Source organism: Acipenser ruthenus, chromosome 32, assembly GCF_902713425.1.
Source record: "Acipenser ruthenus chromosome 32, fAciRut3.2 maternal haplotype, whole genome shotgun sequence".
NCBI lineage: Eukaryota > Metazoa > Chordata > Actinopteri > Acipenseriformes > Acipenseridae > Acipenser > Acipenser ruthenus.
In genome coordinates, this window is record NC_081220.1 from 5590289 (window position 1) to 5610072 (window position 19784).

The window sequence follows — 19784 nt, forward strand, 5'->3', positions numbered from 1 at the left end:
GGGTTGTCTATTGTATCAAGGCCCGATGGGGTTTATTACGCACATACTAACTTGCTCCATGAATGATGTAATGACAAGTGTAAAAAAAGAAACAGATTGAAGCCAACCCACGAAAGTAAGATTCTTTATTTCAATATCGGTATAGCTTTAAAGGATGCACGCATTTTACAATAGCAATTGCTATATGACAATGACCAATAAGTAATTGTGTTGCAATACTTTATACAATGTGAACAGAATCAGACATTGCTCCGTTGCCTCGAAGAAACATCTACAATTTGTATTTAAAAAGGACGCCCAACATGGGGCTCGAACCCACGACCCTGAGATTAAGAGTCTCATGCTCTACTGACTGAGCTAGCCGGGCTGACGGGAGAAATTTTCTTTCTTTGAGGCGGGGTGAGAGAGGAAGTACCGACAGGTGCGTGGGACCAGAGAGTCGGTGTGCTGCTGCTGTAGATGAGTGTTCTGGAGACGCGCTGTTTCTGTGTCTGCGGTGTTACAGCCGTGTGAGTATATTCCAAAAGTAAAGTGTTGGATAATTCGAGAGCTAGTCTGTTGAATAAAGCTCTGAGACGTGTGGTTAAATCCCGGTCTCATCAATTTTGTTTTGTTAGTTTAAAAGTGTTCCAGCAGCAGGTAAATGTCCCCACACCTTTTGGTTCTGTTTACTTATGCTACACCGCTGCTAAACCTGAACGTTGCTGCTAATTATCTTAACTAAACTTGTATTGTTGTTGAATTGCTCTAATATAGTTAAACCTGTAATGTTGCAGCTAACGTTCCCTAATACTGTTAAAACTTGTGTGTATTAACAATCTGGCTTTTGTTGTTGAACCCTTGCTGGGATGAGCTGTTTCCAATCACCTAGCACTCTTAAAGAGAAGTGTAATCGCTGCTATATGTTGGTCTAATACCCCATGCTTTTAAAATGTGGCTATTGGCTGGCTTTATTCAATTTCCCCTCCTTGTTTTTAGTACAACTTTAATACATTTTATTGTTAGTTATTTGAACTGATTTATGTGAATCATGGATCATTGTAATAAAGCTTTGTGAATTGTTATTCTGCCTTTGTCATTCTGTTGTCATTCCTATTCCAAACCTTTTAATTAAATTTTAGTAGTGTCGGTATTAGGACTCTCACTGGCTGCTACAATCCCATATAGAATGCGACAAAACAGGTCGCCCTCCTTCATATAAACAGAAAAAGAATAAGTACACGCACACACGAGTTGATTTACTGCAGCGTCAGACATCGGAGGTTCAGCAGTGTACTGCAATGTTGTAAAAAGACGTGTGTAATTCAGGATGGTTGAGCGAGCTAATGCGCTGCGTTCAGATCACAGTTACCCTGGAAGCGTGGGTTCGAATTCCATTTCTGTCAGCTCTGTTTGTTCATTAACCACTCGGCCACGACTACATGCTCGCACGGTTAGTTGTGAAAATATCCAAAAGAAGTAAACGGCTCCCGCAGTAATGCTGTAGATGGCAGTATAGGCTAACTAATGAACCGAAGTCAAATGCCTTTGTTGAAACTCTGTCAGATTTGTACAAGGCAAGCACACGTGGGAAAAGTGAATACAATATACTTTCTGTTAACGTTCATAATAATGAATACATCTTTATTTCAAAATACGTAGCTATTTAACTGATCTTTTCAAAACACCCCCATCCACAAAAACAAAGTAGTTATTTATTTCAACTGAAAAACTGACTTGCTTCATGGCTGCTGCCAGAGCACTCGAGAACGTTCTGGCTAGCGTGAGTGGACTAAGCAGATAACAAGATCTACAAAATATCACATGCCAATAAAACTTACCATAATTATGTTCATTTTATTATTATTTATTTAGCAGACGCCTTTATCCGTGGCGACTTACAGAGACTAGGGTGTGTGAACTATGCATCAGCTGTAGAGTCACTTACATTTACATCTCACCCGAAAAACGGAGCACAAGGAGGTTAAGTGACTTGCTCAGGGTCACACAATGAGTCAGTGGCTCAGGTGGGATTTGTACCGGGGGACCTCCTGGTTACAAGCCCTTTATCTTTAACCACGGGACCACACAGCCTCCTATAACAAAATCACACCCCAGATGGGACTCGAAACTAAAATCCTTGGATTAGAAAGCCAGTGCCTTATCCATTAGGCCATAAGGGCTGACACGAAAAGCACTTTTGGTAGTAATAAAGAAAGTGGGAACAATAGTATCGTAGTTTAATACATCATATCCAAGCCATCGTTGGTGTTCAAACACAGCAGAGTGTTACATCGGGAAAGGGCCGTACTTGTCAGTACGTATTTGACATTCATGTGGGAAGATTTAAGATTGTGAAGAAGTTTAAATATGCTGCGTATTTGCGCATTGGGAACCTTACATAATTAGGTTTTTGATTAATGCCACTTTCTTACGGACAGTAATCAAGGTGACGCTACAAGACCAGAGCCAATAAAGAAGTTATTTTCCTGTCCTTTCATTACCATAGTCTAGTGTGCTTTTTCAGAATATGCGTGAATCGTGAAAACGTCTTGCGAATATGTGAACAAAGCCAGCATTCACTTTATTGATCACCATGTGGATTAACCGCTATTGGAACACAGATGATTGTGTTAAAGATGTTAATAGACTTTTAATGTACACGTTTTAGAGCTAAACGTCTGTTGAGACAGTTCAAGCGCTGTAGCAGTGTTTAACTATTTCCTGGATGTTTGCCTTTTGGTCTTACTCTGGAAAAAGTAATAATAATAATAAAAAGTAGGCAAAACCATTTTTTGAGAAACCGCATTTGGTAGAAAAACGAACAGTTTGGAAACACATTTGCAAAGGCATTGGATTCTATTGTGGTGTTTCCGAACTGTTGAACGTTTCTCATTACATGCAGGTTTACTGGCTTGACAAAAAGGCGATTGACGAAAAGAATGCTGTCTCTTAAGCAAAAACGCGTCAAGCTGAAATAGCTCAGTTGGGAGAGCGTTAGACTGTAACGGTCCCTGTTTCGATACCGGGTTTTTGTAAACAGCACTACTAGGGTTATTTTTTCTTAATTAATTTTTTGAATTAAAAAAACAGCACATTTTTTCTTTAGTGTAATTGGAGGAAATAAAAACTTATTTTAGTGCCATTTTCTAATGTGATAAAGAAATGCAAAAAGCATCATCTCTGCGTGGGCTTGAAACACCAAAATTTCGATTAACAGCCGAACGTGCTAACCGATTATGGTGTTTTATTAGATAACACCCTGGGAGCTCAACAGAACAGTGTTTATGCATAGAGCTAAAATGGAAACCAAATATATACGATTCAAATGGGAATCGTATTCAGATTTTAAGTACAAATTTGATAGACTTCACAGTGCACATTAGGAAGGCAGACAATGCAAATGAGGCAACTGGCTCCTACTTTTTAAATCATACGAGAAACTTGAACCCAATTAAGCTTTTAACCGCCTGCAGTTTGGAATGAGTTTGAAATGTTGTTGTAACACCTCACTGGGCAACAGCAATTGCATTATATGAAAGCTCCTGTTTATTTGTCAGCGGCACAGCTACCGGTGCCACTCAGAGTTGGAGGGAGACGGTCAGCAACTTGCTCATAAAACAATACTTTCAGGGATCATTTCTATAGTGATTTGCCAGCGAAATGCGTTTTTAAATTGTTTGGACTCGCTATCCACGAGGAAGAGTGAGAGTGTTCGTTTTTGAGCGTGAAGGAGACAGCGAGTGTTGTTTTTTGGCCAACTGCTCCCTGTTATTGATGACCGCTCCAGTGTTCCTTAGGGGGCAGGAGGAAGCGGACACGTTCTGAGTGGGTATCTTACCAAAAGGTACGCAAGACGAACTACAGTTGCAAAGCACTGCTGCTTTTTCGATGATTGATTAAAACTATCAATCTGACTGAAAACACGGATCACATTAATTGTGATCGGTTTGATACCAATAGGCTTACATGACAGGTATTGTGTATAGACAATGTCATATACACAGAAATGAACACGGACAGTGTTTTTTTAAGGGCTGACTCATTTTAATGTTCGAGAGATCTAGGTGTACTGGACAAATATACTGGATTTTTTCCATGTCGTAATTGTGCCGCCTGTGATAATGCGTTTGAAACTAGAGATAATGTGAGATAATGTCTGTTACTGGCGGATAGTTTAAAAATGTACTCAATTATGTTACAACTTTTGTGTCTACGAAACATATCTGTAACATTTATGTAATGCCTGTGTGGTATTTTCATGAAGTTAATTTGCTAACAGACTGTTCTGATTTGTTTCTAACCGTGAAGCGATCGCTCTGTTTGCCGTATATTTTCTGTCTGTAAGAGGAGTGTCCTTGTGATCCCATATAGAATGCGACGAAACAGGTCGCCCTCCTTAATATAAACACATAAAGAATACGTTCACACACACACCAGGCGATTTACTGTAGCGTCAGACATTGGAGGTTCAGCAGTGTACTGCAGTGTTGTGCAAAGTCGTCGGTGTAAGTCAGGATGGCCGAGCGGTCTAAGGCGCTGCGTTCAGGTCGCAGTTTCTCTGGAGGCGTGGGTTCGAATCCCACTTCTGACAAATCTGTTTGTTTATTTATTTCTTAAAACGTCCACCGAATGCTTGGTAATTTGATTTGTTTTTCTTGTTAGTATTCAAATCACAAGGTCGTTAAATGAGAGAAAGTCACCGCAAGCCTGCACCTCACCACATCCTTCACACTGTTAAGCTGCCTCATTATGACGAGGCCTCTAATTATGCCTTTCCAATACTTTGAATGTGTTATTCTTCAGTTTAACATGAGAACATCTTGGTAGAACAATCATAATGTCCGCAGGACTTATTTTCCTCTGGTTCTAGTATCAAGTTTTGAGTGTGTGGCCGGTTAGCTCAGTTGGTTAGAGCGTGGTGCTAATAACGCCAAGGTCGCGGGTTCGATCCCCGTACGGGCCACGGCTTTTCTTCTTTAAAGAAACCACAGCATTTGTAATGGTGCCAAAATGAACATTCTTTAACAAAATGAACCGAAGCGATATGAAGTACAACCAGTAATATTTCAGACTTCCTGAGCTTTAAACATGTATTAACAATGAGCACATACAATCAATTAAAAACAAATCTTACGTAGTCGGCAGGATTCGAACCTGCGCGGGGAAACCCCAATGGATTTCTAGTCCATCGCCTTAACCACTCGGCCACGACTACATGCTCGCACGATTATTTGTGAAAATATCCAAAAGAAGTAAACGAAACCCGTAGTAATGCTGTAGATGGCAGTATAGGCTAACTAATGAACCGAAGTCAAATGTCTTTGTTGAAACTGTCAGATTTGTACAAGGCAAGCACACGTGGGAAATGTAAATAAAATATAATTTTTGTTAACGTTCATAATAATGAATACATCTTTATTTCAAAATACGTAGCTATTTAACTGATCTTTTCAAGAAACACCCCCATCCACAAAAACAAAGTAGTTATTTAATTGAACTGAAAAATTGACTTGCTTCATGGCTGTTGCCAGAGCACTCGAGCACGTTCTGGCTAGCGTGAGCGGACTTAGCAGATAACAAGATCTACAAAATATTTCATGCTAATAAAACATACCATAATTATGTCCGTTTTTATTATACATGGCAACTTACAGAGACTAGGGTGTGTGAACTATGCATCAGCTGTAGAGTCACGTACATTTACATCTCACCCGAAAAACGGAGCACAAGGAGGTTAAGTGACTTGCTCAGGGTCACACAATGAGTCAGTGGCTGAGGTGGGATTTGTACCGGGGGACCTCCTGGTTAAAAGCCCTTTATCTTTAACCACTGGACCACACAGCCTCCTATAACAAAATCACACCCCAGATGGGACTCGAAACCACATCCATGGCTTAGAAAGCCAGTGCCTTATCCATTAGGCCACAAGGGCTGACACGAAAAGCACATTTGGTAGTAATAAAGAAAGTGGGAACAATAGTATCGTGGTTTAATACATCAAATCCAAGCCATCGTTGGTGTTCAAACACAGCAGAGTGTTACATTGGGAAAGGGCCGTACTTATCACTACGTATTTGACATTCATGTGGGAAGATTTAAGATTGTGAAGAAGTTGAAATATGCTGCGTATGTGCGCATTGGGAACCTTACATAATTAGGTTTTTGATTAATGCCACTTTCTTACAGACAGTAATCAAGGTGACGATACAAGACCAGAGCCAATAAAGAAGTTATTTTCCTGTCCTTTCATTACCATAGTCTAGTGTGCTTTTTCAGAATATGCGTGAATCGTGAAAACGTCTTGCGAATATGTGAACAAAGCCAGCATTCACTTTATTGATCACCATGTGGATTAACCGCTATTGGAACACAGATGATTGTGTTAAAGATGTTAATAGACTTTTAATGTACATGTTTTAGAGCTAAACGTCTGTTGAGACAGTTCAAGCGCTGTAGCAGTGTTTAACTATTTCCTGGATGTTTGCCTTTTGGTCTTACTCTGGAAAAAGTAATGATAATAATAAAAAGTAGGCAAAACCATTTTTTGAGAAACCGCATTTGGGAGAAAAACTAACAGTTTGGAAACACATTTGCAAAGGCATTGGATTCTGTTGTGGTGTTTCCGAACTGTTGAACATTTCTCATTACATGCAGGTTTACTGGCTTGACAAAAAGGCGATTGACGAAAAGAATGCTGTCTCGATAGCAAAATCGCGTCAAGCTGAAATAGCTCAGTTGGGAGAGCGTTAGACTGTGACGATCCCTGCTTCGATCCCGGGTTTTTGCAAACAGCACGACTAGGGCTATTTTTTCTTAATTAATTTTTTGAATTAAAAAAACAGCACAATTATTCTTCAGTGTAATTGGAGTAAATAAAAACGTATTATAGTGCCATTTTCTAATGCGATAAAGAAATGCAAAAAGCATCATCTCTGCGTGGGCTTGAAACACCAAAATTTCGATTAACAGCCCAACGTGCTAACCGATTATGGTGTTTTATTACATAACACCTTGGGAGTCTCAACAGAACAGTGTGTATGCATAGAGCTAAAATGGAAACCAAATATATACGATTCAAATGGGAATCGTATTCAGATTTTAAGCACAAATCTGATAGACTTCACACTGCAAAGGAGGAAGGCAGACAATGCAAATGAGGCAACTGGCTCCTACTTTTTAAATCATACGAGAAACTTGAACCCAATTAAGCTTTTAACCGCCTGCAGTTTGGAATGAGTTTGAAATGTTGTTGTAACACCTCACTGGGCAACAGCAATTGCATTATATGAAAGCTCCTGTCTATTTGTCAGCGGCACAGCTACCGGTGCCACTCAGAGTTGGAGGGAGACGGTCGGCCACTTGCCCATAAAACAATACTTTCAGGGATCACTTCTATAGCGATTTGCTAGCGAAATGCGTTTTTAAAGTGTTTGGACTCGCTATCCACGAGGAAGAGTGAGAGTGTTCACTTTTGAGCGTGAAGGAGGCAGTGAGTGTTGTTTTTTGGCCAACTGCTCGCTGTTATTGATGACCCCTCCAGTGTTCCTTAAGGGGCTGGAGGAAGCGGACACGTTCTGAGTGGGTATCTTGCCTAAAGGTACGCAAGACGAACTACAGTTGCAAAGCACTGCTGCTTTTTCGACGATTGATTAAAACTATCAATCTGACTGAAAACACGGATCACATTAATTGTGATCGGTTTGATACCAATAGGCTTACATGGCAGGTATTGTGTATAGACAATGTCATATACACAGAAATGAACACGGACAGTGTTTATTAAGGGCTGACTCATTGAAACGTTCGAGAGATCTCGGTGTACTGGACAAATATACTGGATTTTTTCCATGTCGTAATTGTGCCGCCTGTGATAATGCGTTTGAAACTAGAGATAATGTGAGATAATGTCTGTTACTGGCGGATAGTTTACAAATGTATTCAATTATGTTACAACTTTTGTGTCTACGAAACATATCTGTAACATTTATGTAATGCCTGTGTGGTTTTTTCCTGAAGTTAATTTGCTAACAGACTGTTCTGATTTGTTTCTAACCGTGAAGCGATCGCTCTGTTTGCCGTATATTTTCTGTCTGTAAGAGGAGTGTCCTTGTGATCACATATAGAATGCGACGAAACAGGTCGCCCTCCTTAATATAAACAGATTAAGAATAAGTTCACGCACACAGGTGATTTACTGTAGCGTCAGACATTGGAGGTTCAGCAGTGTACTGCAGTGTTGTGCAAAGTCGTCGGTGTAAGTCAGGATGGCCGAGCGGTCTAAGGCGCTGCGTTCAGGTCGCAGTCTCTCTGGAGGCGTGGGTTCTAATCCCACTTCTGACAAATCTGTTTGTTTATTTATTTCTTAAAACGTCCACCGAATGCTTGGTAATTTGATTTGTTTTTCTTGTTAGTATCCAAATCACAAGGTCGTTAAATGAGAGAAAGTCACCGCAAGCCTGCACCTCACCACATCCTTCACACTGTTAAACTGCCCCATTATGACGAGGCCTCTAATTATGCCTTTCCAATACTTTGACTGTGTTATTATTCAGTTTATCATGAGAACATCTTGGTAGAACAATCATAATGTCCGCAGGACTTATTTTCCTCGGGTTCTAGTATCAAGATTTGAGTGTGTGGCCGGTTAGCTCAGTTGGTTAGAGCGTGGTGCTAATAACGCCAAGGTCGCGGGTTCGATCCCCGTACGGGCCATGGCTATTCTTCTTTAAAGAAACCACAGCATTTGTAATGGTGCCAAAATGAACAATCTTTAACAAAATGAACCGAAGCGATATGAAGTACAACCAGTAATATTTCAGACTTCCTGAGCTTTAAACATGTATTAACAATGAACACATACAATCAATTAAAAACAAAGCTTACGTAGTCGGCAGGATTCGAACCTGCGCGGGGAAACCCCAATGTATTTCAAGTCCATCGCCTTAACCACTCGGCCACGACTACATGCTCGCACGGTTAGTTGTGAAAATATCCAAAAGAAGTAAACGGCTCCCGCAGTAATGCTGTAGATGGCAGTATAGGCTAACTAATGAACCCAAGTCAAATGCCTTTGTTGAAACTCTGTCAGATTTGTACAAGGCAAGCAGACGTGGGAAAAGTAAATACAATATACTTTCTGTTAACGTTCATAATAATGAATACATCTTTATTTCAAAATACGTAGCTATTTAACTGATCTTTTCAAAACACCCCCATCCACAAAAACAAAGTAGTTATTTATTTCAACTGAAAAACTGACTTGCTTCATGGCTGCTGCCAAAGCACTCGAGAACGTTCTGGCTAGCGTGAGCGGACTAAGCAGATAACAAGATCTACAAAATATCACATGCCAATAAAACTTACCATAATTATGTTCATTTTATTATTATTTATTTAGCAGACGCCTTTATCCGTGGAGACTTACAGAGACTAGGGTGTGTGAACTATGCATCAGCTGTAGAGTCACTTACATTTACATCTCACCCGAAAAACGGAGCACAAGGAGATTAAGTGACTTGCTTAGGGTCACACAATGAGTCAGTGGCTGAGGTGGGATTTGTGCCGGGGGACCTCCTGGTTACAAGCCCTTTATCTTTAACCACTGGACCACACAGCCTCCTATAACAAAATCACACCCCAGATGGGACTCAAAACCACAATCCATGGCTTAGAAAGCCTGTGCCTTATCCATTAGGCCACAAGGGCTGACACGAAAAGCACATTTGGTAGTAATAAAGAAAGTGGGAACAATAGTATCGCGGTTTAATACATCAGATCCAAGCCATCGTTGGTGTTCAAACACAGCAGAGTGTTACATTGGGAAAGGGCCGTACTTGTCAGTACGTATTTGACATTCATGTGGGAAGATTTAAGATTGTGAAGAAGTTTAAATATGCTGCGTATTTGCGCATTGCGAACCTTACATAATTAGGTTTTTGATTAATGCCACTTTCTTACGGACAGTAATCAAGGTGACGCTACAAGACCAGAGCCAATAAAGCAGTTATTTTCCTGTCCTTTCATTACCATATTCTAGTGTGCTTGTTCAGAATATGCGTGAATCGTGAAAACGTCTTGCCAATATGTGAACAAAGCCAGCATTCACTTTATTGATCACCGCTATTGGAACACAGATGATTGTGTTAAAGATGTTAATAGACTTTTAATGTACACGTTTTAGAGCTAAACGTTTGTTGAGACAGTTCAAGCGCTGTAGCAGTGTTTAACTATTTCCTGGATGTTTGCCTTTTGGTCTTACTCTGGAAAAAGTAATAATAATAATAAAAAGTAGGCAAAACCATTTTTTGAGAAACCGCATTTGGGAGAAAAACTAACAGTTTGGAAACACATTTGCAAAGGCATTGGATTCTATTGTGGTGTTTCCGAACTGTTGAACGTTTCTCATTACATGCAGGTTTACTGGCTTGACAAAAAGGCGATTGACGAAAAGAATGCTGTCTCTATAGCAACATCGCGTCAAGCTGAAATAGCTCAGTTGGGAGAGCGTTAGACTGTAACGGTCCCTGCCTCGATACCGGGTTTTTGTAAACAGCACGACTAGGGTTATTTGTTCTTAATTAATTTTTTGAATTAAAAAAACAGCACACTTTTTCTTTAGTGTAATTGGATTAAATAAAAACGTATTATAGTGCCATTTTCTAATGCGATAAAGAAATGCAAAAAGCATCATCTCTGCGTGGGCTTGAAACACCAAAATTTCGATTAACAGCCGAACGTGCTAACCGATTATGGTGTTTTATTAGATAACACCCTGGGAGCTCAACAGAACAGTGTGTATGCATATTGCTAAAATGGAAACCAAATATACACGATTCAAATGGGAATCGTATTCAGATTTTAAGCACAAATTTGATAGACTTCACAGTGCAAAGGAGGAAGGCAGACAATGCAAATGAGGCAACTGGCTCCTACTTTTTAAATCCTACGAGAAACTTGAACCCAATTAAGCTTTTAACCGCCTGCAGTTTGGAATGAGTTTGAAATGTTGTTGTAACACCTCACTGGGCAACAGCAATTGCATTATATGAAAGTTCCTGTTAATTTCTCAGCGGCACAGCTACCGGTGCCACTCAGAGTTGGAGGGAGACGGTCGGCCACTTGCCCATAAAACAATACTTTCAGGGATCACTTCTATAGCGATTTGCTAGCGAAATGCGTTTTTAAAGTGTTTGGACTCGCTATCCACGAGGAAGAGTGAGAGTGTTCACTTTTGAGCATGAAGGAGGCAGTGAGTGTTGTTTTTTGGCCAACTGCTCCCTGTTATTGATGACCCCTCCAGTGTTCCTTAGGGGGCTGGAGGAAGCGGACACGTTCTGAGTGGGTATCTTGCCTAAAGGTACGCAAGACGAACTACAGTTGCAAAGCACTGCTGCTTTTTTGACGATTGATTAAAACTATCAATCTGACTGAAAACACGGATCACATTAATTGTGATCGGTTTGATACCAATAGGCTTACATGGCAGGTATTGTGTATAGACAATGTCATATACACAGAAATGAACACGGACAGTGTTTTTTTAAGGGCTGACTCATTGAAACGTTCGAGAGATCTCGGTGTACTGGACAAATATACTGGATTTTTTCCATGTCGTAATTGTGCCGCCTGTGATAATGCGTTTGAAACTAGAGATAATGTGAGATAATGTCTGTTACTGGCGGATATTTTACAAATGTACTCAATTATGTTACAACTTTTGTGTCTACGAAACATATCTGTAACATTTATGTAATGCCTGTGTGGTTTTTTCATGAAGTTAATTTGCTAACAGACTGTTCTGATTTGTTTCTAACCGTGAAGGGATCGCTCTGTTTGCCGTATATTTTCTGTCTGTAAGACGAGTGTCCTTGTGATCCCATATAGAATGCGACGAAACAGGTCGCCCTCCTTAATATAAACAGATAAAGAATAAGTTCACGCACACAACAGGTGATTTACTGTAGCGTCAGACATTCGAGGTTCAGCAGTGTACTGCAGTGTTGTGCAAAGTCGTCGGTGTAAGTCAGGATGGCCGAGCGGTCTAAGGCGCTGCGTTCAGGTCGCAGTCTCTCTGGAGGAGTGGGTTCGAATCCCACTTCTGACAAATCTGTTTGTTTATTTATTTCTTAAAACGTCCACCGAATGCTTGGTAATTTGATTTGTTTTTCTTGTTAGTATTCAAATCACAAGGTCGTTAAATGAGAGAAAGTCACCGCAAGCCTGCACCTCACCACATCCTTCACACTGTTAAACTGACTCATTATGACGAGGCCTCTAATTATGCCTTTCCAATACTTTGAATGTGTTATTGTTCAGTTTAACATGAGAACATCTTGGTAGAACAATCATAATGTCCGCAGGACTTATTTTCCTCGGGTTCTAGTATCAAGTTTTGATTGAGTGGCCGGTTAGCTCAGTTGGAGAGCGTGGTGCTAATGACGCCAAGGTCGCGGGTTCGAGCCCAGTACGGGCCATGGCTTTTCTTCTTTAAAGAAACCACAGCATTTGTAATGGTGCCAAAATGAACAATCTTTAACAAAATGAACCGAATCGATATGAAGTACAACCAGTAACATTTCAGACTTCCTTAGCTTTAAACATGTATTAACAATGAACACATACAATCAATTAAAAACAAAGCTTACGTAGTCGGCAGGATTCGAACCTGCGCGGGGAAACCCCAATGGATTTCAAGTCCATCGCCTTAACCACTCGGCCACGACTACATGCTCGCACGGTTAGTTGTGAAAATATCCAAAAGAAGTAAACGGCTCCCGCAGTAATGCTGTAGATGGCAGTATAGGCTAACTAATGAACCCAAGTCAAATGCCTTTTTTGAAACTCTGTCAGATTTGTACAAGGCAAGCACACGTGGGAAAAGTAAATACAATATACTTTCTGTTAACGTTCATAATAATGAATACATCTTTATTTCAAAATACGTAGCTATTTAACTGATCTTTTCAAAACACCCCCATCCACAAAAACAAAGTAGTTATTTATTTCAACTGAAAAACTGACTTGCTTCATGGCTGCTGCCAGAGCACTCGAGAACGTTCTGGCTAGCATGAGCGGACTAAGCAGATAACAAGATCTACAAAATATCGCCCTCCTTAATATAAACAGAAAAAGAATAAGTTCACGCACACACCAGGTGATTTATTGCAGCATCAGACTTTGGAGGATCGCAGTGTACTGTGATTAGCAAGGCGAGATGCTGTAGAACATGATAGAGGGAGCAGAACTCAGTCGAACCTGAGACCACATCTAAGAAGAAAGCAACACGGGTAAGGAAAGTCTATGTAATCCATTCTGGAAGCCCAACAGAGCAGTGTGTGTAAATAGCTACAATGGAAACCAAATACTTATGATTTAATTTTGATACAGAACTGTGGTCATGTGTAATCTGTTTTCATTATGATAATAAAGCTACTGTTCAGTGGATTATATTTGGAATCTTTTTTTCTCAAATAATACGACAAATTAATAGCTCAGTCGGTTCCACACGACAGCCGCGCTAGCTCAGTCGGTAGAGCATGAGACTCAATCTCAGGGTCGTGGGTTCGAGCCCCACGTTGGGCATCCTTTTTAAATACAAATTGAAGATGTTTCTTTGAAGCAGTGGAGCAATGTCTGATTCTGTTCACATTGTATACAGTACTGCAACAAAATTACTTATTGGTCACTGTCTTATAGCAATTGCTATTGTAAAATGCGTGCATCGTTTATAGCTATAACGATATTGAAATAAATAATCTTACTTTTTTGGTTTGGCTTCAATCCGTTTCTTTTTTTACAGTTGTCATTACATCTTTCATGGAGCAACAGTTCGTATGTGCGTAATAAACCCAATCGGGCCTTGTTACAAGACAACCCTAGTCTGTGCTGAAATAAATAATGCGGTTTTCTACTGTAACAGACGCAGCTTGTCAGGATTCTATTACGGTGTTTCCGAGCTGTTGAACGTTTCTTATAATGCACAGGTTTACTGGATTGACAAAAAGGCGATCGACAAAAACCACCAAACTTTCGAGTAATAGCCAAACGCGCTAACCGATTGCGCCACAGCGACCAAACTGTTAGCCCACCAAAGCATATGGGAGTGATTAGCAAGGCGAGATGCTGCAGAACGTGATCGAGGGAGCAGAACCTGAGATCACATCTAAGATGAAAGCAACACGGGGCAGTAAATTCTATGTAAAATATTATGGCAGGACAACATACGTCGTTTTGTTAGATAACAACCTGGGAGCCCAACAGAGCAGTGTGTGTAAATAGCTACAATGGAAACAAAATACTTACGATTCAAATGGGAATCTTCATCAGATTTTAAGAAGACATTTGATATACTTTACACTGCAAAGGAGGCAGGCAGGTGTAACACCTCCACGGTCACTGAAGAGTAAAAACACCACAAACCTGCCTTTAATTACAAAATATCACAAGATGCAGCAAGTGTTGAATGTAAAAGTATTAATGTAGCCTGACTATGCCAGTTCAGTGCAATAAGGCACCGAACAGATTACAGAAGATCCTTTAGGTTCTTTTTATTCAGATAACAGATCTAAGAATGTAGTAACAAGGTCACCAAGAAAATCACAGATACATTTTAACAAGCATTTCTTTATTGTAAACTTCCAATAGCAACACCTAGTTTCATATGGTACTGATTATAAAACAACAATTCCATTCAACTATTAACAGGTAGCAAGATTTCAAGCAGTTTAACAAGGTTCACATGAATGAGGTCATGGATTAAGCTGCAAATACAACAACTCTGCTACCCAGCAATACAGTGAATATACACATTCAAAAACACAGTATAACATAATAAAAACAATACCGCGGTATAAAAGTACAAATACCCACACCACACAATGTCCGTGCGGGGGAGGGAACACACACAGAGAGAGCGAGAGAGAAACCAGCATCGCAATATAACCTATTATGTGCACTTCTTAAACTCCAATCGACTACCAAATAGGCAAAAAACACTCGGCCGTTGACACTCATTATTCCACACCGGCATACCATCAGCCCAATACTTACTGTCGGGATGCTCCATTTACTGATCCGTTTCAGTCTCTCTCACTCATCGTCCCCCGCTCCAAACACTGCGTTCCCACTCCTGCACAGACACACCAACCCCAGGATGGCCATCCCATTTGTAAAAACATGTGTTATTTATATTCAGGTGCGTAAATTGATCAATAATTCAATTATTATTTGCTCAACAGGGCAAACATAGGGAAGCAGGTGGAGAAGCCAATTATCAAAAAGTGTCAGACAACACAAAGCGTGCACTAATCAAATCATACAATAATTTTATAAAAATAATAACATACAAGTGTAAAATCAATTTGAACAGGGCATTCTTGACCCTGTTACAGGATGAAAAGGGATGTGGAGCAGTAAATAGCTAATGCCAAGTGCTTGTGTGGTCCTGCAGACTTGAACTTAAGCTGGTCCCTTGGATTCTCTCAAACACCAAGCTGGAAATAACAAGATCCAGAATAAAAATCATCATTTGACATTGACCATCACTGTATTATAGCTAGCATATGTCTTCTAATTTACTGCAGACATTGTGCTCAAGACAAATGAAAAATGGCCATATACTCTCCAGGTTTCCATGGTGTCACCCAGCGTCGTGGAAATGAAGGCAAATGGAGGAGGTTGATATGCAAATGAGCCATGCGTAGTGTCCTCTTGCTGTTTTCACAGACAGCTCAGGAAAATGTGCTTTCCATTCGCAGAGAGCATTTACACAAGATCATCTCATCTGGAAATCCATGCTTGTCAGGTGACATGTTTGAGTGGCACTATTTAAAGCACAGTGTTAAACAAACATACTACAATACAGCTGTGATTTTTAAATGCCTCCTGCTTGGTTGTTTGATCATTTATTCACCACTCTTGCCCACTTTGCAACTGCAAACTCAATTTGTGGAACATTTCTAAGTGGTTTATGCAGACCTGTAAACCAGTGCCGTAGCCAGGCATTGATATTTAGGTGGGCCCCAATTTATAGTGGATTGGCAATGGCAGAGGCCACTGCCAATGTTTGTTAACTCAAGATATAGAAGGGTAAAAGGAAGCAAGTTCCTTTGGTAATTAGAGTTTGATTTAGGAAGCTTAAAATAGGTTTAAAGGGACATCACAGGGTGATTAAAAATAAAAAAACGAAAAACCAGAAGCCGTAATCATGAATTGCAGACATAGAATTAAAATCCCTGAACATTACAGAAATTAGTATTCATCATGAATTCTTATATTATCATGCTGAATACTGCACTGCAGTGTACTCTAAAGGGACATCACATGCTCACAAATAAAAACTGAACACTTGAAGCCCCAGTTATGGTGTGTCGGGGAACATCTAGAAGCCACTGCTCTCATTCAGCATGTCCCTGACATAGTAACTGAACGCAATGTACAGTACTTCTAGTTCTGCAATTCTGAGTGGACAGCTTTAGATTCATTACAATGACTATTTTACATTTTGATTGGTCTTTTAACCAGAAATAGCATCTTTCTCAACTACTGTATACTGGAGATTTAGGCCTATATTTACAAAAGGCTTTAACATAAATTCACTTTTAGCAACACTTTTTCTAAAACAGAATAAAATACAAACTAGGGCCTGGACCAAATCAAAACTTTGACCCACTCGCTAATCGCAAATTACAAACCTGGTACTGATGGCGTCTTTTTTGTTTGTCAGAAAGTTATTCCTTCTACCCCAGAGGGAACATGCCATTAATACTGGGCTTCTAATTTGCGATTAACGGGTGGGTCAAGTTCTGCAAATATGTTGGGAAGAAACTGGGGTTTCCTATGGCTCATGGTGAGTAAAACTACAAGATAAAGAATACTTCAAACTCACCAGCACAGTTCTTTGTAATAGGGACAGCCTCATCACTGGATTCTTGAATGCATGTGGAGTAACAAACACCTGCACCCATGGCACACTATCAGTTATTTTTTGTTTCCAGGGAATCATAGCCAAGGATTGATTGGTTCTTGAACTGTCTGGTGGGTGTGCCATTATGACAAGGAGCCATGTACACACCCCCACGGTGAGAGGCAGAACCAAACAGGTCATTACTACTGTGCGGAAATGACACACTATGAAAGATTTTTCAGTAAGCAAACCTAAAACCTTGCATACACAGTACTCCTGCTGGGATTGTTTTCAACCCGGCTCCAGTCTGGAACAGACCTGGTGTTTGAAGTCGCCGCTAAATCAACCAATTGGCAGGAACAACAACCAAACGAGCCCCATATCTTTACTTAACTGCAACATCTTAAAAACATTTTTTTTAAATGACCTTAATGAAGTTGTCATTTTTGATGAAAACGTAGTTGATTTAGTAGCGGCTGTGTTCCTTCAGTTAGTCATATTGTTATCAAGTAACATGATGTACACAGAATGAAAGAAAAAATATGTGAGAGAATGAATTACATGTTTGCATTAAAGGACCACTAATATGTTACTATGGAGATCAATAACAAACCTGCTAGAGCAATGTGACTTTGGAGATCAATAACAAACCTGCTAGAGCAATGTTACTATGGAGATCAATAACAAACCCACTAGAGCAATGTGACTTTGGAGATCAATAACAAACCCACTAGAGCAATGTGACTTTGGAGATCAATAACAAACCTGCTAGAGCAATGTTACTATGGAGATCAATAACAAACCTGCTAGAGCAATGTGACTATGGAGATCAATAACAAACCCGCTAGAGCAATGTTACTATGGAGATCAATAACAAACCTGCTAGAGCAAGAAAGCCTCATTGCACTGAATGCTGCTGCTGCTGTTGCTTCACTTAGTATTGCTGAAACACTGTAAAAGAAACACTGAAATGATCGCCTGAGTTTTCAGAAATCTGTCAGTAAAATGAAGCTAGCAGGAACCATGCCATCTTCCATAGAAGTTGCAAAGTCAGTCTCTCCTGATTGGCCAAAGTAAAAACAATGTAAGCACATAAGTAATTACTCAGTACTTGTAACCCTAATTGTCCACTTCATGTAATGTATAGGGTCCTGCGTTTTACGCGACCTGTTTTTTTCAATTGTAATTCAACTGCTATCCCCTAGATGTCCCTGCAGCCACTCCAGTTATAGTAATCGAATTCACAATTAAAAAATCAATACATTACACTTCGACTAATTAGAAAAAACAGCTAATTATGATGAGTATAAATGGTAATTGAATAAATGGATGCGTTAAAAGAGAAATCGAGAGACCTAAACATGGAGTCATTTAATTGAGCGAACGCATGCAACAATATCCACCTGGTGTTCTGTACACCGATGGGTAGAATTTATTTTGCAGAACTTTCCATTTATCTTTGGCCCACACTCGAAAGTCAAAAATAGGCTGCCATTTATCATCAGAAAAACACAGAAAACAAAAGGCTGAGACTGACGGCTATGAGACGGCGTCTTCCAGTAAAAAACGAAAATTCTGAACGCCGACGAGATGTTATTTCCGATTTGACAGAGGGATTTGTTTGTGCTAATATTCCCCTAGAAAAAATGGATAAATGTAAAAAATTCCTACAGCAGGTCAACTGAGAAGGGAATATCTACCCCAAATTGCTGAGTTACACAAGATGAAAATTGTACAACTGGTAAAGATGTCTGACAGTGTATCTGTAGTTACTGACGAGAATACAAATACAAAAGAAATACAATTGCTCAAAGATGTGAAAAGTTTAAAATCTCAACTCTCCCTAATTGAGATGCATGCCAAGGGACTAGTGGATCTGATTCAGTGGTTTGAAAGCCGTGAAGTGAGAGTCCATCAAACAAATAATAAAGTTGCAGAATTAATAAATACATACTGAGCAATGGCACAAGAGGTACACAGCTCAGACGCCACAATAAACAAACTATGTGTAAAAACCTTCCATGATGTTTCTGAAAAACTGACTAATTACTACAACCTGGGTCAATGCAAAAAGAAACCACATTTTATTCAACCGGCTCATAACTTTCTGATGGCAGTAATGATATTTGACCCACAACAAGTGTGTAGTTTGGATCTGGAAGGCCTCCCATTATATTCTATTCCAGGATTTGATGCTGACTGTAAATCAGAACTGGACAAATATCTACCATATGCAAAAGAAAACGACAGTAGAATGACTTTGAATGAATTTTGGATTAAAGCTGAAGAATGATTTCCCAATTTAACACGAAAGCCTAAAATATATTTGTCATTTGTTCCCAATTCTGTAGATGCTCAAAGAAGTGTTTCTTCTTATGGCCAAATTTTTACAGAACAACGTCAATCTATGAAAGAAGGCAGGTTAACCAACTGACGATGCTTCAGTTTAATAGCAACACTTAATGCATGGGACATTTTCTTTCATGAAACAGTTAGAGACACTAAATGTGCTGCTTGCAAACAACCTTGCATTATTACTATTATTATTATGTTATATTTGTAATATATATGCTACAGCATTGATTTTATAATTTCAGTATTTTATATAAATTGTTCCGGGAATCAGTGCTGTTTATTTTTTTTAAATATTTTGTTGACAATAATATTTTGTTGTTCCTACTAGTAAACTGAAACATTTAAATGATTTATTTACACATTCTAAGAAATCATATTGAATAAGACGTATTAGTAATAAAGGGATGCATGACTAAATAAATGTCCGTAGCTGTTGCTGCCGCCTAATCAGCGCACCAATGCATCTTAATAGAATGACTAATTGAGATGATTAAAGGAATCGGGAGATTATTAATCTATAAGTGGTTTAATTAAGCAGACTACA

At 39.6% G+C, this 19784-nt stretch overlaps 11 non-coding genes across 11 annotated transcripts; 8 read left to right on the forward strand and 3 right to left on the reverse strand.

The window, feature by feature from the left end:
* Window positions 1-3596: 3596 nt before the first annotated feature.
* Window positions 3597-3812, forward strand: LOC131703306 (small nucleolar RNA U3). Its single transcript, XR_009309771.1, has one exon. It is a non-coding gene; the product is annotated as a small nucleolar RNA U3 (small nucleolar RNA).
* Window positions 3813-4491: 679 nt separating this feature from the next.
* trnal-cag (transfer RNA leucine (anticodon CAG)) lies at window positions 4492-4573 on the forward strand. Its single transcript has one exon. It is a non-coding gene; the product is annotated as a tRNA-Leu (tRNA).
* Window positions 4574-4871: 298 nt separating this feature from the next.
* trnai-aau (transfer RNA isoleucine (anticodon AAU)) lies at window positions 4872-4945 on the forward strand. Its single transcript has one exon. It is a non-coding gene; the product is annotated as a tRNA-Ile (tRNA).
* A 170-nt stretch (window positions 4946-5115) lies between these two features.
* Window positions 5116-5197, reverse strand: trnas-aga (transfer RNA serine (anticodon AGA)). Its single transcript has one exon. It is a non-coding gene; the product is annotated as a tRNA-Ser (tRNA).
* A 2152-nt stretch (window positions 5198-7349) lies between these two features.
* On the forward strand, window positions 7350-7565 carry LOC131703412 (small nucleolar RNA U3). The gene has a single exon (XR_009309870.1). It is a non-coding gene; the product is annotated as a small nucleolar RNA U3 (small nucleolar RNA).
* A 675-nt stretch (window positions 7566-8240) lies between these two features.
* On the forward strand, window positions 8241-8322 carry trnal-cag (transfer RNA leucine (anticodon CAG)). Its single transcript has one exon. It is a non-coding gene; the product is annotated as a tRNA-Leu (tRNA).
* A 298-nt stretch (window positions 8323-8620) lies between these two features.
* trnai-aau (transfer RNA isoleucine (anticodon AAU)) lies at window positions 8621-8694 on the forward strand. The gene has a single exon. It is a non-coding gene; the product is annotated as a tRNA-Ile (tRNA).
* A 170-nt stretch (window positions 8695-8864) lies between these two features.
* trnas-uga (transfer RNA serine (anticodon UGA)) lies at window positions 8865-8946 on the reverse strand. The gene has a single exon. It is a non-coding gene; the product is annotated as a tRNA-Ser (tRNA).
* Window positions 8947-11108: 2162 nt separating this feature from the next.
* On the forward strand, window positions 11109-11324 carry LOC131703418 (small nucleolar RNA U3). Its single transcript, XR_009309876.1, has one exon. It is a non-coding gene; the product is annotated as a small nucleolar RNA U3 (small nucleolar RNA).
* A 679-nt stretch (window positions 11325-12003) lies between these two features.
* trnal-cag (transfer RNA leucine (anticodon CAG)) lies at window positions 12004-12085 on the forward strand. Its single transcript has one exon. It is a non-coding gene; the product is annotated as a tRNA-Leu (tRNA).
* A 540-nt stretch (window positions 12086-12625) lies between these two features.
* Window positions 12626-12707, reverse strand: trnas-uga (transfer RNA serine (anticodon UGA)). The gene has a single exon. It is a non-coding gene; the product is annotated as a tRNA-Ser (tRNA).
* Between the last annotated feature and the right edge of the window lie 7077 nt (window positions 12708-19784).